The following is a 23,980-nucleotide window of genomic DNA, read 5'->3' as shown; positions in this document are numbered from 1 at the left end:
CCTAGGACACATCATATTCTCTCAACACAAAACAATACAACCAGACGCAGGACGTAGGTATTACGCCAACTCGGCGGCCGAACCTGGATAAAAAGCTTGTCCGTGTCTTGCGTCACCATCGAGTTCGTAGTTTGCGCACCGTCTACCGATAAACTACTACCGTGGGTATACCCCAAGGTAGACTGCCGACCAGCTTTCGTCGACAGTGGCGCGCCAGGTAGGGGGTGTGCGTACAGCTCTCCCGACGAACAAGATGGCCATCATCCCCGACTTCGCGGCCATGGCGGGCGACTTCACGTTCACCGTCAGCTTCAACAACTTCACCGCCATGACCACGGAGGAGGTGTAGATCCGATCTGCGCCAACCACTTCTTCATCGACGTCGGCGGCGGCTTCAACCACGCTGGCTACGACTCCGACTACTCCAGCAACGTCTCCGACCACGCCGACAACGCGTCGCCGCTTCTCTGCTACAAAGGGAGGCAGATCGACGACACCGACCTGCTCAGCCTATCAACCAAGTTGTTTGGCCTACTTGCTCTGACCACGAGTCGCAATAATAATCGCCGCGAAGAACGGCGCTACGACAACCGCGACCACCGTCACGATAACAAGTCCAAAAGCTCGAGGGCCAAACAATTTTGTCGTCACCGACCAGACTTTCATCCAAAGATAAGTACACTTCTAATATCTTATTTATTTTTGGCATAATATTTTTTATTATCCTTCAAAAACAACATTTTGTTTAGCCACACTAGTTTTTTCTCCACAACTTTTTGTACGCACACCCCCTACCTAGCGCGCCACTGTCGACGAAAGCTAGTCGGCAGTCTACCTTGGGGTATACCCACGGTAGTAGTTTATCGGTAGACGGTGCGCAAACTACGAACTCGATGGTGACGCAAGACACGGACAAGCTTTTTATCCAGGTTCGGCCGCCGAGTTGGCGTAATACCTACGTCCTGCGTCTGGTTGTATTGGATTGTGTTGAGAGATAATCTGTCCTAGGGGGGTCCCTTGCCCCTCCTTATATAGTCTGGAGGGCAGGGTTACAGATCTAGAAACTAATCCTAGTCGGTTACAATTGTCATGGATAATTCGATATCAATTCCTATTCTAACCGACTAGAATCCTGCTTTATCTCCACATCTTGTTTCCTTGCGCAAAACTCCAAGCTGTCGAATCAAGCCTTGAACTCGTCTCGTAATGGGCCAAGCCTCCTGGCCCAAGTCTAGCCGTAAGGGTATAGGGGTTTATACCCCCACAGTTAGTCCCCGAGCACCATGTATTATGATGTAACACGCCGTCTTGAGCTTCTTCGATCAGTGAGGCTTGACGTCTTCAGGAAAGTTGCCCGAACAGTTGCAACGGTATTTTGACCAACTCAAAAGACAGTTGATCAACATTGACATCGAAGAAGCAGGTTGTTCGAAGAATGCATGGTGCTCTAAATTAAAAAAGATTTCTTTCCTGGTGAAGTGTGCCCACTTTACTTTTTTGTAAGGTATTATTCTCAAAAAAGCAAGCATATTCACCGCAAGGTGAAGTGTGCCCACTTAGTCCCCGAGCCTGGTAGTAGGTGACGTAGGCACGTGGTGCTAGGGTTAAAAGAAAAGTCCTTAAAGAAATTCTGTAACTGAGATGCATCGCCAGATGCATCGTACCGATGTAGTCCCCGAGCTTGCTGGAAGGCGAAGTATGAGCCTTGTAGCAAGGTCTAAAAAATTGAATTTACCAGTCCCCGAGCATATCATGCTCGTCTGCAATTGAATAGACTAATCGACCAGTCTCCGAGCATATAACGCTCGGTGGTCGGTACAGTCCCCGAATTCTCAAATTGGTGGGCTGGTCGACCAGTCCCCGAGCGTATAGTGCTCGGTGGTCGGTGCAGTCCCCAAGTTCTTAAATTGGTGAGCTGGTCGACCAGTCTCCGAGCGTATAGTGCTCGGTGGTCGGCACAGTCCTCGAGCACGGCGTAGGGACCGGTGGACAAGTCCCCGAGCGTGGTTGGGAACGTAAACGTGCTCGGTGGTCGGCACAGTCTTCGAGCACAGCATAGAGAGTAGTCGACAAGTCCCCGAGCGTGGTTGGGAACGTAAACGTGCTCGGTGGTCGGAGCAGTCCCCGGGCACAGCGTAGGGAATAGTCGACGAGTCCCCGAGCGTAGCTTGTCGACTGGGCCAAACCCCTGAAAAATAAATATAAAGAATAGGTAGTACATGATGTATAAATAAACTTTAGATAAAAATCGGTACTGAGATAAGTTTTAGATTTTTTGTTATAAAATTAGCACAAGTAGTTAATTCATCCTAGAGCTTGTACCAGCTCTGGTCTAGCCAACAATCAGCATGAGGTGCGGAACCTAGACACGCGTGGGATTGCCATCCTCGCCAGAGAGCTACTGCCGACCACCCGGAACGCAGAGGGCGGATCTCGTGCACGTGTAGGGAGGAGTCGGAGACAGTACCGGCTCTGGAAAGCTCGTGTAGGAGAAAAAACTAGTGTGGCTAAACAAAAAGTTGTTTTTGAAGGATAATAAAAAATATTATGCCAAAAATAAATAAGATATTAGAAGTGTACTTATCTTTGGATGAAAGTCTGGTCGGTGACGACAAAATTGTTTGGCCCTCGAGCTTTTGGACTTGTTATCGTGACGGTGGTCGCGGTTGTCGTAGCGCCGTTCTTCGCGGCGATTATTATTGCGACTCGTGGTCAGAGCAAGTAGGCCAAACAACTTGGTTGATAGGCTGAGCAGGTCGGTGTCGTCGATCTGCCTCCCTTTGTAGCAGAGAAGCGGCGACGCGTTGTCGGCGTGGTCGGAGACGTTGCTGGAGTAGTCGGAGTCGTAGCCAGCGTGGTTGAAGCCGCCGCCGACGTCGATGAAGAAGTGGTTGGCGCAGATCGGATCTACACCTCCTCCGTGGTCATGGCGGTGAAGTTGTTGAAGCTGACGGTGAACGTGAAGTCGCCCGCCATGGCCGCGAAGTCGGGGATGATGGCCATCTTGTTCGTCGGGAGAGCTGTACGCACACCCCCTACCTGTTTCTCGTAGTAGGATTGGATCGATAGTAGGGGTGTGAATGAAATCTTTATTCTTCAATTGCTGATATACTTCCTTTTCTCTTCGGGTCTTCAGTCCTAGGTCTCCTATCTTGAGAAGGACCTTAACTTGCTGACCTGATGAAGATGACGGAGCTTGTCTAGGTGTCGGGTCGACGCTCATCTCTGATGGTTGTGAGGAGTGTCGGGATGAACTCCTTGTACCAATGTTCTTGATAGCCTTCCCTACATTCTTTACCTTCTTAAACATCCTGCAAACAAAAGTTGGCAAAAACACAACTGGTGGAAAATGTGAGATAAAATGTTAGTGGTCAGCTGTCCGGAGTGTTAGTAGTCCAGGGGTTAATCGTTCAAGACAAGTTTCTATTTTGGTAGAGCCTCCCTCTAAACAACTTTTACTTCCGCTTGGACAGAGGGATCACTATTTGCTAGGTGACAATCACTTTCTCAAAAGAACTCCAACCTTCCCTTCCACTCTCCTCTTTCTCTCTACTCTCTTCTCTTCACTACAAAAGCTCCTTCTCGGGAAACTGAGATTTGTGTGGTTTTTTGAAGTGTTTGTGTGAAGAGAAGGGGAGCTGGAGGTGGCCTTTTATAGGCTGAGCAGGGGACAGGGCGGGCGCCCAAGGTAGGTGGGCGGGCGCCCACCCCTGGTGTCCATCCTGGGTGTGCTTCCTCCACTTGCTTCCTTGCTTTGATCTCACGCAGAATAATATTGTGTTGGTAGTGGTTGGACGGTGGAAAGATGTCAGGTGAGTGGAAATATATTGGTGGATGAAATTATGTGATGGGATGTATGTGAGGTGAAGTGTATGATATGTGGGACCCAAAGAGTGTGGGTCATGCTTCTAGAAGATTAATATGATTAAATATAATGCAGGAAAAATCTATGAAAATTTTAATTAAAAATGATAATGGGAAATATTTTTGTGCCTCCACAATAATTAATAAATATGGGTTGTTACACACCACGAATATTATTTATATGGGGCTTTTTGATTATTATAATCATGCTATGAATGTATATGACTAATGCAAGAATTAATTATGCAAGAATTTAAATATGAGAAAATTAATAATGCGGGTAAATACCGATTTACCTCCCGGTGAGGGTTTGGGATTTTTAGGTCCCCCAAGCTGGACCTCCAAATCTTTTAATCTTCTGAGTTACCTTCCTCCGGAGATGGTGTCTCCAGTGGTTCTTCATGAACTTCCTTCATTGTAGAGTCTCTCTCTGGTCTGGGTTTGAATGTGAAGTGTTCTTCTTGACCGTTTATGTTGAACTTGATTTCTCCCTTCCTGACATCAATGTGGGCATTGGCAGTGCTCAGAAATGGTCTTCCAAGGATGATGGACACTTTTGAGTCAGGACTCATGTCCAGTACTACGAAGTCTACTGGTACCAGGAAATCTCTGATCTTGACTGGAATGTTCTCGGCGATGCCCAACGGGTGTCGAACCGATTGATCCGCTAGTTGTAGGCACATTGATGTTGGTTCTAAAGTTGCATGCTCAAGCTTTTTGTAGACTGATGCTGGCATCACACTGACACTTGCTCCGAGATCACAAAGTGCATTATTGAAGTGTTGGTTTCCGATCGAGCAATCAATAGTGGGGCATCCTGGATCTTCCTTCTTCTTTGGTGGTTTGTTGAGGATGGCCGCACTACATTCTTCTGTCAGCTTGATAACCTCAGTGGTGGGCAGTGGTCTCTTCTTGTTAAGAATATCTCTGATGTACTTTGCGTATGTAGGTACCAAACTGCTCATCCGACTGCAGTCCTCTGTTTCTTCTGGGAAATGGCAAATAGTTGGTGTCGTAAAAATCTTTCCTCATTTCTCTAGTTCTTGATGGTTGTAGCAGATCTTCTGCTTCAACTGGGCTTTCTTCTTCTATCACTGCTGGTTGCACTGGTGCTGATGATCTTTGTTTCTCTTTTGGGTATGGTGGATCTCTGGTAGCTTTACCTCCTCTAGTAGTTATATTCTTTACCTGCTCAAGGTTAGTAGCAACAGGCAGTGCAGCAGCTATCTTTATTAATTTAAGCTCTACCCTTTTATTAAGAGTGTTTTGCTCATCAAAGGCAGTTAGTAGAAAATCCATTTTATTGTGTATATCTTTTAGAGATGATTCATTTGTATCTAGCCTTTGTTTAACTTCATCATTAATTTTGGTTTGTTGAGCAATTATCTCTTTTAATGAAAGTTGCTTGATAGTATTACCTGAATTCATACCTTTGCTATTGGGTTGACTCGAAGTTGGTTGATATTTGTATGCTGTCTCAATGGCCCTTTGATCTTCTTTGAACTTGGCCCTCTGGTCAATCCAATGGAGCAAATTTTCCATCTTAGTTGATAATGCTTTTACTTCTTCTGGTATTTCTTCAGTTTGATGACAATGTTGAGCTTTATCTTGGAACCAGCTTTGGTTTTCTGCTATCTTATCCAAAAGTATCTCTGCTTTTCCAGTTGTAAGCTCCAAGAATGATCCTTTAGCAGATGCATCTATGCACTCACGAGCCTTCTGGGTTAATCCATGGTAGAAGGTCTGCATAAGTAACCATGTGGCCATTCCATGGTGAGGACAATCTGATATGTATCCTTGAAAATGCTCCCATGCTTCTGAAATGGCTTCTGTCTTCTGCTGTTGGAAACTGACAATATTTCCTCTTAAGGTAGTTGTTTTGCCTATAGGGAAAAACTTTGATAGAAAGGCATCTGACAAGTTCGTCCAGTTGTTGATGTTATCTTGATGAGTGTAGAACCACTTCCTCGCTTTTCCTTCTAGTGAGAATGGAAAAAGGCGAAGCAGTATGACGTCTTTGTCAACTCCGTTGATGTGGATTGTGCTTCCAATCTCTAGGAAATTCTGCAAGTGTGCACTGGCATCTTCATGTGCCTTTCCACTGAATTGTGTAGCTTGCACCAAATTAATGAGGCTTGACTTGAGCTCAAACTCGGGTATTCCTTCTTCTACTACAAATCTTGGACCGGTTGGAATGTTGTCAAGACTTGGAGCAGAGAATTCTTGCAAGGTCTTGTGTGCCATAGCTTCAGCAATTGGTAGCTAGCTTCTTCTTCTCTTGATTGCTTTGGTTCTGATGATGTATAGTTGAATGTACCCAAAGTCAATCCTGTTATACCCTGTATAAAAATATAAACATAGAAAAACAATAGGGTGAACCTGCCAAAGCAGCGGTGCCTTGTTATGATTTCTCACTTAGTAGCTGTTTTATGCAATTATTTCTCTATAGTCTAGTCTAATATTTTATATGAATAATCCTTGATTGATTTTCTGGCTTTCCTTACCGTTCCTAAATATAACTCCTTTGTTCCCTTTTATGACTTATTCCTGAGACTCATATAATTATCCTATAATTCCTAACATGTCCTATAGATCCTATAAGTCCCCGGCAACGGCGCCAGAAATGCTTGTTGACACTAGCTAACACCACTTAGATACTAGGTTGTCATCCCTAGCATGGCGCCAGAGTGTACAAAGGTATTTATAAATGTAAAGGCTCTCTAGAAAATAATCTATTCTATCCGCAAGCGCACAGATAAAACACCTCATTGTAGCATTTCACCAGGATAAGTATTCCAAGTATCGTTATTTATAATTTTGCTTAGGGGATCTTAAGAAGATGGAATTAAATCAAAGGGGCAAAATCTATCAAGGCATAGACTAAAGATAAACTTGCAAGAACATGATTACTAATGAGAAACTCGTCACACAGTCACTTACTCTAGCAGGGGGTAAACCATAAAGATAATTGATAATAAAGTATAAGTTCATGGGATAAAGAGCACAGCGATTAGAAAATAGACTACTCCTCATATATGTAGGTGATGTCGGATTAGCTAGAGAATGGATTCTAAGTCATCTACTAACTACTAAGTCATAATCTACTCTAGTTATCTACAAGATCATATATAGCATAAAAGACTCTTCATTCATGTATAAGGAACATTGATAAAGTAAATCAGAACATCGCAAGACTTACTCCACAATACCGGTTCTGCCTGTCCTATCAATGGAGGGTGGACTATATAAGAATCAACGAAGCTGTCACTATCGCGAACTACCACACGACTCGGCCAATAGGATACATTTGCAGATAAATAACATCTAAGCACCACGCTCACATGTGATCTATCACCTAACTCCCTCGCGACAAGAGCTAAGCGCTTTGCAAACTTATACATAAACTCATTATCAATTAGAACTATATCAAATATAGAACTAGAGCAAACTAAGAACATAATAATTAGAGACATAATGCAATTAGAACAAAGAATTAGAGAAAGATATGAATAATACCAATCTTTATTACCGAAGATCCGAATCCAGAGCGTAGTGCTCTACTTCTCTAATTGCTATCTAATCAAACCTCTAAACTTGAAGGATTAGGGAGTAGCTAATTCTAATTCTCTGTGGGAGAGAAGCTCTAAACCCTAACTTTGATGGCTACCTCTGAATAATGATTTCTCCTCCCTCCTCCAGGGGCCAGGGGGTCTGGTTTTATAGTCCCCTCAAGTGAACGTGAGCCATTGGATCAAACCGACATAGATTGTATGGTTTAGATTGATCCTTTAGGTCGGTGGAGCGTAGTCCCGAAGCAGAGTCCTGATTGGCTTCCTGGCCAGGGCGGGCGCCCAAGGGGGGTGGGCGGGCGCCCAGCCCCCGAGCCCGAATTGCTTCCCATTCGTTCCCGTGGCTTCTGGACCCTTCTAGATCAAGGAAAATTGCGCGGCACGTAATTATCTCGTTGTAAACATGACATGTGGGCCTTCTCTCCATATTTTCTGATAAACCCCTGTAGAAATAGATAAACACCAAAACTCATGGAATTCTGTCAGATAAAACCCTAATTCTAGATGTTTGTTTCATATTGATCCTTTTTCATGTTTATTTGATTATTAATTTTAGTACTTAAGGACCGTCAACAGTTGGTTCTCCCGTTTCCCTGTGGATACGATAAAACCTTTAACCGGGTAAAAGCTTCAACGGTATCCGTGCGCTTGCGGATTATCTGTGTGCGTATAAATACCATAGTACACTCTAGTGCCATGCTGGGGATGACAACCTAGTATTCAAGTGGGGTTAGCAAGTGTCAACAAGAGGATACATACCTTTCTTGCACTTTGAAGCTTTTTGAGGAGAATGAGATGCTCTATATTTTCTTTTTCTTTTCTCACAGGTGGGTATCTTGTACCCCTAATTCTACTGACGAACACTTGTCCATTTTTACCTCTTGTCTCAATTTTTCTTTTCTTCGAGGTTCTGGGCACTTGCCCCTTTCTATTTCCTCGTATTTTTCCTTTTTCTTCCCTTCTTTTTTTAGAGCACTCACCCTCCTCGAATAATGTAGCAAGTGGTAGTAACTCGAGCATTTATTTCATGGGGAATAATAGGGATAGAATAATGTTTTTGGCTATTCTCTCTTGGATAGGAGTAGAATAATTTTGGGTGAATCTGGAGATAGAAATGAGTGGATGTATGTGGATGCGTACTTCTGAAGTAGAAGCAGCATGTATGAGTGAACGTGCAAGTGAATCTTGATTTTAACCGCATGACAAGCTCCTAAGGGTCTACACAGCTTGACCACACTCAATGCTCATAAGTAGTAAAAAAAGTAAATGTATAGTTCATAGGCTAGCAAGCATGTATGTATGGCCATGGTAGAAATTTAAACTCTCATCATACAGAAACTCATCATGCAATATTTTAAAGATTTTCAAAGATAAAATTCTCCAGAATTCTAGCATCTCTAGGAACAGATAAACAGCAGCTCAACCTTCCCATATCATATTCGTTAACAACTTAGACTTTAGATCAAGTTCTCTTCCCACAAGTTCAGGTTTAGAGCAAACTTTAAATTATAACAGTTATGTCTAAACTTGAGAGAGAGAGCTTCAAATTGGAAAATTAGGTAGAGCAACTATTCATCATATCCATGCTAGAGTTTATTATTAAGATTCAGTTTAGTATAGCCACTTTATTTATTTAGCAAACTAAGCAAAAGTATATATATATAAGCACAAAATCTTTATTTGGGTTTTTATGATTATGTATCTTTTTATTATTTTAACAAAGTATAAGTATAAACGTAGATGGAAACACTTAGCTGGATAAATGGGGGTGCTCTCCCCCAAGCTGGATTTTGACGAATTTCTTTTGATGCAGCTAGCAGGTGGCACGGGTGTATTTGAATGTCGGCAGCATCCTGACAGCGATTAGGATGTCCTCCGTCTGCTAGTTTTCTTGATCCTTGAATTCTATGGAGCTCAAATAGACAGCAAAGCTTTGTGGAACTGGTTAAGTGTTAGCATAAATATCTAGCCTTTATCATGTTGAGCTTCCTCAATAGATGTTACTCTCTTTGGTAGCATTATAAACTTATTTTTTATATTTCCATTTTTATGGAACAGAAAAATATTTTTATTTTTATGCCACCATAGTGAATGTACTTATGGGTTTTATGCCATGAGCATACTCACATAGGGCTTACTTATTTTTAACATTTTTATTTTCTTTTCAAGATAGTGTGAACCTGATTAACTAAACAAGCTATTTAAGGAAAATAAATAATTGAAGGGAAAAAAGGGATAACTACCAAGTTAACCTCTTAGCACGGTGTTTGGTGTTTTTAAGTCCTCCAAATGGGACACCTTGTGTTCTCAGTCGTCCTAGAATTCGCTGGATGGCGTAGACGGTGGTTCCGGCGGTGCCTCCTCTTCTAGTACAACTCTCTTCTCTATCCACACCTCATTTGGTGCTACGGTCTCCTCAGGACAATCCTGTTCAAGATGTATATCTTCAGACCTTATTACCTCTCCTTCGTAGTCTGCCCATCCGTCCTTGATGATTTGTCTCCTCTGGTTGTGGTTGCGTCGCCTTCTTCTCATCCTGATCTGCTTAGAATCTTCAATTATATAATTAGAGTCATTAAAGTAGTGGCGTACCTTCTCAGAGGGGAAGTGCTTGTAGACTTACTCCGGTTCCAATGTAAACGATAGCTTTGATAGTGCTGAGGAACGGTCTTCCAAGGATGATGGGTGGATCGTACTCGTCTTCTCCCATGTCAATGACCTGAAAATCTGTATGGACAAAATGGTTGTCTATTTTGACAGGGACATCAGTTACTATACCTTTGACCTTTCGGAATGTCTGGTCTACCATCTAGAGCTGAATGTATGTTGGTTGTAGAGGCATGGTTCCATACAGGAACTGATAAGTGACTGCGGCCATTATGTTGATGCCAGATCCGGTGTCGCAGAGTGTCTTCTGAAATGAGTATCCATTGATTGTGCACTCGATGCTTGGAACACCAGGGTCGTCCTTCTTGATCAGGAAAGGCGACTTGAGTCGACGATTTTGACCTCTGTGAATTGCAGTGACCATCTTAGCTGATTCGATCCATACTTCCTTCTTGTTCTTGTTCCTCCTGTTGGTTCTCTTTCTTAGTTCATATTGGGGTTGCTCTGGGATTTGTGCAGTCTTGTTCTTGACAGAAAACGTCTCCTTCTTCCCCTTGATGTCGAAGTTGATATTCACAGCACTGGCGTAGATGACAGCTCCTGAGGTGTTCAAGAATGGCCTCTCCAAGATGATGGGTGACCTCTCATCGGCACCGGTCTCTATCACTATGAAGTCTGCTGGGACGTACGAGGTACCAACTCGAACATAGATATTCTTCAGTATTCCTTTTGGGAAGCTTAGTGTCTGATCTGCAAGCTGCAAACACATGGTTGTCTCCAATAAAGGATGTGTAAAGAATTTTTCATAGAGTACCTTGGGTATAATATTGACACTGGAGCCAAAGTCGCAGAGTGCTTCTAGGAAGTCCACCATGCCGATGGAGATCGGGATGACGGGGCATCCTAGATCGCCTCTCTTGACTGGCAGAAGGTCATTATGTACTTCTCCAACGGGGTTACTCCAGTAGTTACCTACATCAAACATGTCTACAAGATTTCAAGATTCTAATCCTTCCGGTTGTGATGGTATACTGGGGTTAGTAGCAGGAACAGCAGCAGCTATTTGATTCAACTGAGATTCAATCATTTTGTTGAAGCTAATCTAGTTCTTGATGGCAGTAGAAAAATTATCCATTATATTATTTATATTTTCTAGCATTTTATCATTAGATGCCAATTTCTGAGACAGGTTATCCATTAGCTTTCCTTGATTAGACACTAACTCTCTCAGGGGTGGAAAATTATTATTATTGTTGTAAGAATTGTTACCTTGATAATTACCTGAGTAGTTACCTGAGTAGTTAGGCCTCTGTTGATTCCAACCTTGATTTTGTTGAGGACGGTTGTAGTAGTAGTAGTTGTTGTTGTTGTTGATGTAGTTCACGTCCTCATGCATCTCAGGGCAGTGATTGCCTTAGTGTCCAGTATCTCCACACTCCTCACAAGTCATGTGAGAGTCTTAGATGTGCATGACTTCTCTTTTGTCTTCAGCTTTGTCATCGAGCTTCTTTATCAGTAGGTCTAGCTTTGCAGACAGCATGTCTACCTCCTTGAGCTGGTGCATACCTCCACTTTTCTTACGTGTCTAGGTCCTCTCTTCATTCCAACCTTGGTTGAATGCCATCTTCTCCACAAGGGTTGTGGCTTGTGGTATAGTGAGTGACAGGAATGCTCCTTCGGCTGCAGCATCCATGGTTTCATGAGTGCTGTTGCCGAGCCCATGATAAAATGTCTGCATTAGTAACCAGCTCTCCATTCCATGATGGGGACATTCTAGGATGTAGTCTTGGAAGCGCTCCCATGCCTCTGGAACGGATTCATCATGTTGTTGCTGAAAACTTATAATCTTCCCACGGAGAGCATTGGTCTTGCCCATGGGAAAGAACTTGGCCACAAAGTTCGTGGAGCAGAGTGCCCACGTAGTATTCTTCTCCTTTGTTGCGTAGAACCACTGCTTCGCTCTCCCCAACAGTGAGAATGGGAAGAGGCGAAGTAGTTTGGCGTCTCTAGGAACTTCTGAAATAGTAAATGTGCTGCAAATCTCCAGGAAGTGTTGGAGATGAGCACTAGCATCTTCGTGTGCCTTTCCACAGAACTGATTTGCTTGCACCATGTTGATGAGCCCAGGCTTGAGCTCAAAGGTCCGGTCAATGTCCACAGCAGGTCTAGTGCGGATGTTGTCCGTGGTGGGAGCTGAGAACTCGCGGATCTACTTGTTCGCCATGGCTTCAAACTCCGATGACAAGTTCCGGATGAAACTTCGGCGATCTTCTTGATTTGATGAAGCTTTGCGCTGAAGTGTTGATGATGAAACCTTCTTGAGCTTGGCTCTTGTTTTTCTGATTATTGCTTCGGGGTCATCAACAAAATTTTCTGAAAGATGACTTCTATTCATACATCACCCTACATAAAATAATAAAAAACAGCAAAATATAGGGGTAAAGCTGTATGAGAGGATTGATGATCTCAATCATATAAGTGATGCGACTGATGACTCATTATTCCGTATTCATTCCTTATTAGTAAATCAACCTTCCCCGACAACGGCGCCAAAAATGCTTGTTGGGCATTCTTAACGTCATCACCAAAAGTAGACTTAGTTTTCTATTTCTGATAATGGCGCCAAAAATGCCGAACCTATCCCTCATGCCACTTAAGCCAAGTTGTCATTCCCAGCATGACATGACAGACGCGGTATTGAAATATGCAATTGCTCTTCTGAATAAATAATGAATGGGATCTGCAAGCGCACAGATTAATACCGATGTAGCATTTTAACCGGGAAGTATTCCAGGTATTGTTATTTATATTTTTACCACTGGGAAGGGATTACTAACACCAATGTTGATTGTGGAATGAAATATGGAACTGAGTATCATCGCATGTGTAATAGAGAGCATTCATCTATCTCATCAATACAGGGATAAATGTCACATAAAATATAGATAAAGTATGAATGGTGACAAAGATAACTAATCTGATCAGCATAACTAGCCACATATGATAATGATAAGCACCTCAACAGATATTCTAGCAAGTCATTAGCATGGAACTAGGATGAACTACAAGAATATTTCCTAAGTTATTCTTAACTATAAAGTCTAGCTTATCATAATTAGTGCAATTATACTTGGCAATCATTGCGAGACACGATTACGCCCATGCATAGTGATATTATCAAGGAAGATGAGAAACATAGCATTCACTCCCCTGTAATAATGTTGCTCTGCCTGCCCTATACACGGGAGGGGTACTATATAAGAATCAATGGAGCTGTCACCACCGCGAACTACCCCATGATCCGGCATATTGGGAACAATTGTAGATAAATACAGTATAGACACCTACACAATACTTATCATTGACCCATGGACCCGATGGATAAACGCTATACGATCCTAAACATGTACATAATTCCAATCTAACTAAGCTAAGTATATAACCATGTCAAACTAAGAATGATATAATTGCAAATATAAATAAGTAGAGCAAAGTCATAATCAATATATTGAAATAGAACAAATTCATATTCATAATATTGAAGAACAATGATGAACAAATGAAGAACAGTAGAGGAATTGCCAAGAATCCTCTTGACAGATCCGGAAAACAATCGAAGATTGACTCCTTCTAGTTCTAATCCTATGTAGCTATCCTAAACTAGAGATTTAGTTGATGTGGTGGCTCTACGGCTTGATCAAAGACTCTCCTCCTTGGATAAATGAATTAATTAGGGTTTGAGAATCAGAATGCCTCGTCCAGGGGCCAGGGGGGCTGCTTATATAGCCCATCCAAATGAACGTGGGCCGTCGGATCAAACCGACCTTAATCGCACAGTTTTTCTTAATCCTTTAGGTCGGTGGAGCATAATCCGCGAGGCGGGTGCTGATTCGCTGCCAGGGCCGGGCGGGCACCCTAGAGGGGAGGGCGGCGCCCTGCCCCTAGGCCCGCTCGGCCTCCCGTTCGTTCCCATGGCTTCTAGAGTCTTCTAGATGATAGAAAATTGCCGCACACGTTAATATCTCTATGTAAACCCGACGTGTGGGCCTTTCCTCCATATTTCGTGATAACCCCCTACAGAAATAGACAAACACCAAAACTCGTGGAATTCTGTCAGATAAAACCCTAAGTCTGGGTGTTGCTTGCATTTGGATCCTTTTCATTATTTATTTGATGATTAAATTTGGTACTTAAGGACCATCAACATCCACCTCTTTGAAGATCGGCCAAGTTCCTCATGCCAACATGAGCTAGACGGCAATGCCATAACCAACCCATGCTAGATTTTGCCACTAAACAAGTCTCGGACCCCAATCTACTAGATGAGAAATCAACTAAATAGAGCCTGCCCTTTAGTTGGCCTATAAAAGCAATAGAGACATCCGATCTTCTAGAGACTTCTACACCCTTATCCGTAAAGAAACAATTATAACCATTCTCACAAAGTTGTGAGATGGACAAAAAATTATATCCCAAAGAATCCACAAGCAATACATTAGGAATAGAATTATCATTTAATATAGCAATTTGACCGAAACCAAGAATATCTCCTTTACTATTGTCTCCAAAGACAATTATTTCACTTGTGATTTGATTTGGTGGAAAGGAGGTGAACATATTCTTCCCTCCGGTCATTATTGGTGCATCCACTATCGAGCACCCAACTTGGACCACCGGAGGAATAGTCCTACAAAACAAGATTAAGCTTTTGTTTTAGGTCCTGAGTTGGAACCTGGGGGGTTAGACACGTAAGATTTGGGCACCCAAACACTCCTCAAGATTTTTCTCTTCTTGAGGGCACCGACATACTTCACAACAATCTTGCCATCCTTGTCCCATCAACACATGTAATCACAAATGTGACTATGTGAAATAGGCACTTGTTGCTTGGGCACCTCCACTTGCTTCTTCTTGATGTTCTTATTGTTTGCAAGTGGACTTGTAGGAGTAGCAACATTGTTCACCATGTCAATAAGGTCAACAAGAGGCACACTCTTGTTGAACTTCACACAAGCCACCCCATTTATCATGTTTCCTCCAATGGCCTTACCATTGTACCTATTGTAACCAAGGCCATCCTTGATCATGGGGTGCCTTGATGCCTTGAACACATTTGATGGTTGCTTATCCTTGCACTTGCAACCAATCTTGACAATTGTGTTCAATATATTTGAATCTCCTTGTCCTTCTTGGATATCTCATCAAGGTTAGTGACATAAGCATTTATATCAACATTTAAACATCTTTCACAACTTTTGCTTGTCGAGGCTTTAGGATCCTTGGAAATGATGGAGGTGCTAGTCCAAAGTTTCTCATAGTTTAGTTCAAGCTCATGATATTTTGTTGTCAAGCCTGTGAGGCTTTCTTGAGCCAAACTATGATTATTCTTTAGACTAGCCAAAGAGTAATTGAGTGAATAATGTTCCTTAGCTAATCACTCATTAGAGTCTTTGACTAAAGACAATTCGACACTCAACTTCTCAACCCTCTCCTTTTCCTTGGTGAGGCATGCTTCAAGTCCTTGGTTCTTCTCCCTTGCCTCTAGGAGCAATTCCCCTTGTGACTCAATGCACTACTCAAGCTTATCTTTAGCATATATTGGCTTTAGGATTTTAGTTGCAGCATCTTTGTCATATTTCTTGATGAGGTTTTATGCATAGTTTTCATCATTTTCATCATCACTATCACATTCACTAGCGGTGTGAGTGGAAGGATCACTTTGTACCTTATCTTCTCTTGCCATAAGGCATGTAGGGGAGTCATGATCGTCGTCGAAGAGGTTGGCAAAGAGTCTAGGTGATGAAGAGGTATTGGAGAAGAGTGAGGTAGATGAAGCACTGTTGGTGAAGATCATTGTTGAAGAAGATCTCTCTTGTATGGCAATAGCAGCCATACTCTTCTTCTCATTATCATCATCATCGCTATCACTATCCGAGTGCCACTCTTGCCCTAGATGTGATTCTCCTCTCTTCTTGTCCTTGCACTTCTTGTCACCTTGTTTGTTGTACCTTGACTTATTTCCTTTGTTGGGACAATCAGCCACAAGATGGCCGATGTCACCACACTCATAGCAAAACCTCTTCCTATACGGCTTGTTTTCTCCCTATCTCCTCATCTTGTCCTTCTTCATTCTCAAATAGTTCTTGTAGTTTCCTACTAGCATAGCTTGTTCTTCATCAAGATCATCATCATCTTTGTGCTTATGCTCACAACACTACCCTTGATTGCAATGACTTGACTCACTTCCATGTGATGTCGTGAGTACAATGCTCTTTCTTTGGTTGAGAGCTTTCTTGGCTTCATCATCCAAGACTTCATGATGCATCAAGTTTACAAGCATTTTTTGAGGGTCATGGTGTGATAGTTGTCTTTCTCCATGATAATCGAAGCAAGCATATTGTTCCTTTGTCTATACACTCTACAAATCTTTCTTGCTATAGAGTTGTCATCTCATGCTTTTGCTCCGAGTGCTCTAATTTGGTTGATCAAGGACATGAATCTATCAAATATGGCTTTTGTTGTTTCTCCCTCGAATATGCAAAAGTTTTCAATCTTGCTATGTAAGAGCTCAATGTTTCCAACTCTTACACTCTTGTCTCCTTCGAATGACACCTTCAAAGTGTCCTAGATTTGCTTTGCATTCAACATACCATTCACCTTGTTGTTGTCCTCCAGAGTGAGATTGCAAGATCAATGTCACTGTCATTGCATTTAGGTGAAAAACTCTCTCATATTTAGGTGTCCACTCATTTGGATCTTGCGGTGGATTTAGTCCAATATCCACCACTTCCTAGCATTTTACGGCTATGAAATGTAACTTCATCCTATGAGCCCAATCGGTGTACCTTACACCATCAAATGGAGGTGGTTTCTAGGATTGACCAATGGCAAGGTTGGATTCTTGCTTGAACCACCATAGTCAAAATTGGCTTTGTTGTAGTTCTTTGATGTTTTGCTAGCATCTTCATTTCCACCTTCGCTATCCGATTCATGATTCTTTTTTCCTAGAAGCTCTCTCATCTTGTCAAGCTCTGCTTGCATCTTCTGCATTTGCTCTTGTTGCTGCAGCTACAAGGATGCAGTGATCTGTGCTATGATTTGGTCAATAATTTGCTTTTGTGTCGTTGGATCCATCTTGGCCAATGTTGCTCCTCATGCGGTGAAGCGTTTGTACGAGGAACCTTGTTCTGATAGCAAATGAAAGGATCTAATTGGCCCAGAGGGGGTGAATAGGCATATCTTAAAAACCTGAAACTCAAAAACTCAAGTTGCGGAAGTTAAATGTCTATTGGTACCACTGACAGTTGGGGCCGATAATACTTGTGTAAGACAGCCAGTACTACCGAAGCAAACTGCTGGTACTACCGACGCCCTAAAAAGGCTATGAAATCAGAGTATATTGAGTTTTGATTTTAGATCTGAGTTACCCCACTCTCCTAGATGTAAGAGAGGATGATGTTGAAGTTCCCTTGGCTTGGTTCTTCTCCACAACATAGATCGACCCTTGTTTACCTATGAAATGGTGTAGAGAGGAAGAACCCGAAGAACACAAGAACAAGGGTAGTCGAAGTTACCTCCATAGCAAGACAAGATATTTTTCCTAACGTTCAGTAATACCCACTAAGGAGTTCATATGTCCCTGTTGTTGAGGTGACCATGAAGGTCCGACCACTTAGGTCTTGTTCCCAAGAAACCACAAAGGTTACCTCGAGATTTCCACTAAGAATCTGTAACACCCTAAATTTTGCTCCTTTCGAAATAGAGTTAAAATAATTTAATTATGTATTTTTGTTACCATGAAAATATAGGGAAAATAATATTTTTCATTAAATTAAAATTTATCATAAGACTTAGCAATATTGTTGTGCATACATGCTGGTGCATAAGATTTAATGTAATGTTTGCTTGATGCTCCTTTATGTGTTGTGAGTGAGCAAAGTTTTCAAAATGCGTTTAGTAGAACGATCTTCCTTGACTGGTACGTCTTTATCTTTATCTACAATTAAATTTCTTGTTTCTCAGCTCACGTTTTTATTAGGAGCTTCCTAAAATTATTCCTTTGTAACCAAATCACTTAGTTCCTCGTTCATCAAACACTATGTGCAATCTTCTTGGAAATTTTCCAGCTTTTTCTGGAACTTGTTCTCACCTCTGTGAGCATAATCTAATTTTTAGATGCTCCTATTATCTCATCATGAGCTTCAAATACTTTATTTGGGTTTCTCATATTCCATAATGTCTCTGAGAATTTTTCTCAAATTTTTAGAGCTTTCGGAGTATTTTTTGTGGCTTAAATAATAATTCTGGATTTTTCTAGAATTATTTTATCCATAAAATTAATTAATTCCAAAAATAATAAATCTCTCCTTTTTCTCCGACGCTCAAGACCTATGTCTTTATTTACTAATGGGCTTTAATAATTAATTAGGCCTATTGGTAAAGATGAAAGTTGCAAATCAATTAGTACCATATTGTTAGTTGATGTAGATGTGGGAGTTTTTCTCCCTATATATATGTACCAACTCCTTGGTTAAGCACATCAAAACTACCATATGGGAAGCTTCATGTAGTAAATTATATTTTTCTCCTTCTCTTCGCATCAGACCGCCGCCGTCCCTGCCTATTCTCCTTCCGCCGAAAAAGAAGACCGCCGGTTGAAATCTCGTCGATGTCTCAGGTAGCCACGTGAAGCATTTACTACTAACTTTGTTCTACTCGTTTGGTCAAGCGACCAAGCCAAGCGCTGACTGCACGTAGGAACAAATCCTCCAACGTGAACGTGAGCCCCAGTCACTCTAGTTTTGAGTTTATCTTTTCTTTTCTAATCAATACTTTATTCCTTGTTTTGTTTTAGAATGTCGCTAGTAGCTTTGATTACATCTACCACCGTGATGCAAGCGTCCCTAGCTGCTTGTGATTCTTGAGGCTAAGCAAGCTCGCTCCTATGTCTATCATCTGCTTGTCGCCATGACCAGAGCATGCTACGGATGACATACATGCATGGTAATAGTCTTGTAAAGTTCCTCCACCGTTCATTTATTTCGTAAGCTATATATCCTTTTGACTTGTGAAACTTCCGTTCAAATACATATACCTTGTCCTGCTGATTATGTTCCAAAGTTAATATATTCACGCCTTTTAAACCCGTAGCTTAAATTTCGCTTGATCTTGTTGTGTTAGTTTTGTAGCAACTTAATCCCTATGTACGAACGATAATCCTATCACATGGTTATGAATTTTATAATTTAAATATTAACTTGATTAACTTGCATGTAACTAGTTTTCTAATTAAAAAAACAATATAGGTGTCACACTTCGTCATTTTATATGAAAATATTTATATAGTTTAATTAAATGCTATCACTAATCTGTTTTTATATTATTATAATTTGTTTAGTTTGAATCCACGCCACATACAGTTCGAGTAGGTGCTCTCACATGTCCTTTTATTTTTGCAAAATAATGTTTAACTTACTTAATAACTAAAAGCCATATATATATATATATACCTCTATAATTTATAAATAAAATATTAATATGATTGGTTGCTTTCACATACGCTTTTTCTTTTGCAAAGATAAAATTTAACTTTATTAAATTATATAACATTATGATAAAATTTACTTTAGTTTTCTAATTTCAAATATAATTCGACTTAATTCTATTTGGACATATCCCTTGAAATATCTTATACATGCTATTGTTAAAATAAATGAAGCTTAAAGTTTCTCTCTCTCTCTCTCTTAGAGACAATCTTTGGGTCGTCGTTTCTATTTCATTAGCATGTTTTTTTTACGTATGTGTGCTCCTAACGATGCGTGATTAGTTTTCAAATCTTTCTATTGATTGGTGTACTGTTTTAATTTATTTTTATTGTTTGCTTTGTGTATGAATGCGTAGATGCTTGTGTGGTGCTTTATGATTATGTTCAGTCGGTGAGCTATACGTGGTGATCAAGAAGCAGTTCGTTGAAGGTTTGGAACTTAAAGAAGGATCTATGTTTAAGGCAAGTATAGCATGGGATCATCCTTGTTTTCCTAATAACTATAATCACACATAATTCATATTGCATGTGTCTCCTTGTTAAGGAATTCCTAGTATTGGTCTCAAACCTTGTCACCCATGGTTTTGCATTGGGTAGCCTATGCTAGTGCTCCACTAAAACCATGATCTTGTAATTTGATTAATGGAATATGCAATAAACATTAAAAGATGAAATTTTAGCAACTTTGGAAAAGAGGGCTGGAGCATTGGGCTATCTTATGGTGCTCTAGTTTCTCTCCATAAGAACTTATCTGTATCTGACTATCCGGGACATACAGTACAACTGTGAGGGCTACATGGCTCTGGCTTTAGCTCAGTATGAGGACCTTTTCTAGCTTGTTAGAGGTTACCCGTGTGGCGGAAATGGGGAATAGCAGACCGTGGATTCCTGCGGGTGAATCACATGGACTGACTAACGAAACCAAGCGGCCCTAACTTGTTAGACGAACCTTTGAAAGGCTTCATAGTGAACCCTGTCGGCCTTCCTTGGTAGTGGGCTAAGAGGTCGACGGGCCTCGGGCGAAAGGGTAAATCATGACTCACAGTGAAAGTGTACAACCTCTGCAGAGTGTAAAACTGATATATCAGCCGTGCTCACGGTCACGAGCGGCCTTGGACCAATACAAAATAAATACTCACTAATGGCAAATTATTAAAGTTATTATTGCTAATATGTTGTTTATGCTATTCTTTATTCACTTTACTTGATCATGAGTTTACTACGGGACTTGATAACTTGATGCTACTCATATGCTAAAATTGTGACAACTAAAAGCTACATGCAGTTCAACCAGTCTCTAGCCTTTGAGCCTCATGAACTCTATGTTATTCTTGTTGAGTACGAGATGTACTTACGCTTGCCTTTACATTTTATTTGGATAAAAATCCCGGATAGGTACCAGATTGCTGGTTTGGAGAAGAGTATAGGCTTGTGCTCAACCAGTCAGTCGTCCCTGTGGATTTAGAGCTTTCGCCTGAAGAACGGAGTGTCTTTCCGCTGTTTGCTATCTAAGGTTATATCTTTTATACTAAGTTCGTTATATATAAGCATTGTCTATTGATATTACCCCTATTTGTGGCTATATGTGAGATTTGACTTCCTGGGCTCACATATGGTGTGTATCTGGTTTTGTTCTTAAAACCGGGTGCTACAGACTCAAAGGGTGATACAAACACTACGGGGTGCCCTCACAAATGAATCAACACGGGCAACCACGAAGAACGCCTAGCCGGCTAGGGTTCTAAGAACCCAAGAGTAACAAATACAAACCAACCAGCAAGACGAAGAAACCAAGTGCTCAAGTCGAGGATCAAAGCTCCCAACTCTCTAATCTCACTTCTTTAGCTTGAATCTTATAAGACTTGAACCCTAGGAGCAAAGAGGGAGAGAGGTGGGTGAGTCAAAGCTTGGGGGCTATTCTCTCAGATGTGGAGTCGAAGGATTGAGAGAGTTAACGGTTAGAAATGAGGGAAGAACTATTTATACATATGTTCAGAACAATTGTCAGTACTACCAGTGGAAACCACCGGTACCACCGGCTACCTCATAACAGACCGTTAGAAGGTTCTACGATGCGTGAGAAATAACCCTACCGGTACCACCGGGCTTCTGTCGGTACTACCGACCATCGCCGGTACCACCAGCAGTTCAAATCTGCGCAATCAGAGTTGGCACAAATTTGACTTGCCGGTACTACCGGCATTTCACTGATACTACCGGTGCTGGCCGGTACCGCCGGCAGTTCAAATTCTCGCGGATCCTAGAGAGGCCACTGAGCATGGCTTTGACTTGCCGGTACCACTAATCTAGAGCATCAGTGCTACCGGCGCACCCTGGTAGAAAAGAACTCTTCTAAGTGCCCGTGAGTGTGAGTGTCTCTCTCAAGCGCATTGTATATATCTAGACTTGAGCACCCTTATCCTCATCTTACCAACTTAATCTGCATCCCTCTTGATAGTGTGGCATTTCCTATAATTCAACAAAGGATAAAAACTTTATAGCCACTTGAGTCAAAATGTCGTTCATTCATTGAAAATTTGAGGCTGTTGTGATTCACCAAATGTTTTCGTTTGATTTCATCAATAGACTAACACCCGTAGATTATTCTCGATAAACATGTTAGTCCCTAATTTGATTGTCATTAATTATTAAAACCCACATCGGGGGCGAATGCATTTAGAAACTCTCCATTTTTGGTAATTGATGACAATCAACTTAGGCTTATAAAAGATTGGAAGAATTGAAGCTTTTGAATTCCAAAATTCAAGAAAGGTGGGGCTAGGGCATCAGTGAGGGAAGGAGAAGGAAGCAGGAGCGATGGCACTAGGCTGAGTGGCTAGGCCAGCCCATGCAAGAGAGAGAGGGGAGAAGTGAGCACATGCATGCTAGGCCAGGGACAGCCCAAGCAGGCTGCAGCACGGGCCAGAAGAAGGAAAGGGGAGAGATTGAGCCTGTGTCTCTTTTTCTATTTAGGATTTGCTTTTTCTATTTCCTAGAAATAAACTATGGTTTATTTGAATTGATTTGGATTTGGATTTGGATTTGAAGGGATTTTACTAGATGGATGGTTTGGGAAGTTAGGGATTGTCAAGGGTTGCTTTTAAGGTAATTGATCAAGGAGTTTTGGAGAGATAAATCAAGGAGGGATATTTGATGCCAATAAATTCTAGGGCAAACAATTCATACAAATATTCAAACTAGCTATCCAAACGTTCCAAACATTTCAAACATAAGTGCATATGATGAGTTTTGATGCAAGTCTTTTGGATTTTTCAAAAGGGTTTTGTACAAACTGAACCAGTCAAGTTTTGATTTATTGTAAAGTTTTGAAAAAATAAATTGTTAGTGGTTTTTATTATGATGCAAATAAAACATAGTGTTACGGAGTCACGGTGGAGTCGTTTTTCGGTTTTAGATAGGAGGTGGGGAGCTATTTTTGAAGTCTACGTGGGAAGTCACGGGCACGTCCAAGTGTTGTTGACGAATGACGATTTCAATTTAAACGTTTTAAGTAGTAGACATATAGATATGGGAAAGGATGTCGTCATCTGGACATCAAATACCACGAACATGGGAAGCAGAGTAGAGCTTGGCCCGGCTCACGACCGATAGTCCGTTCTGTTCCATATGGCACATCTTCACCTATGCATCTGGGGAAAGACGTGCGGCATCCACGCTCTCTTGGCCATGCTTGGGACCCGAATGTCACCGAAGCGGGCAGCAAGCGGCCTATGGGCAACGATGGATGGTCAGGCTTGGGGAAGGTCCTAATCCAAAGCCTGCAAACTGGATTCGGAGGTTGGAAAGGTCAAAAGGTTTGCGAGGAGGCTTACCATGGGCCGAATAGGGTGGAGAAGTGGTGGTGTTGGTAGCCATTTGTGGTGAACTACGACAGCGGCAATACTGGTGGTGCTAAGGATGAAAACGGTGGAAAAACTTCTAAATTGTTTTCTATTTTTACATTTGAAATACGAAAACGAAAACGAAAACAGTAAAGTCGGACACAAAAACGAACGCAAACTTACGAAATATCAAGAATTTCGAAAACGAACCAATTCGGGCGGATTTATGTTGAACACGGTCGATATACGAAAACTCAATACGAAATACCGATATGTAGTACCAAGTGCATAACTAAGTATATACACGATGAAGTTTAAGTGCATATAATAATTAAAAAGTACATGATCCTTGGTATTAGGTATTTAATACAATAGCCCACACATAAATAAGAACAAACAATTAATACCTAGCAGAAACACAGCTAGCCACGAGTAGAAAGAACACAGATGCATGATGAGTAGTCTGTAATTGGGTTGTGTGACCGTGCAGTTGACTAAATTCGGTTTAAACCAAATTTTGAATTCGAAATATTTCAAATTAAAAGTAGAAAAGT

This window comes from Sorghum bicolor, chromosome 1 (assembly GCF_000003195.3).
Source record: "Sorghum bicolor cultivar BTx623 chromosome 1, Sorghum_bicolor_NCBIv3, whole genome shotgun sequence".
Classification (NCBI taxonomy): domain Eukaryota; kingdom Viridiplantae; phylum Streptophyta; class Magnoliopsida; order Poales; family Poaceae; genus Sorghum; species Sorghum bicolor.
Note: the sequence above shows the minus strand (reverse complement) of the source record.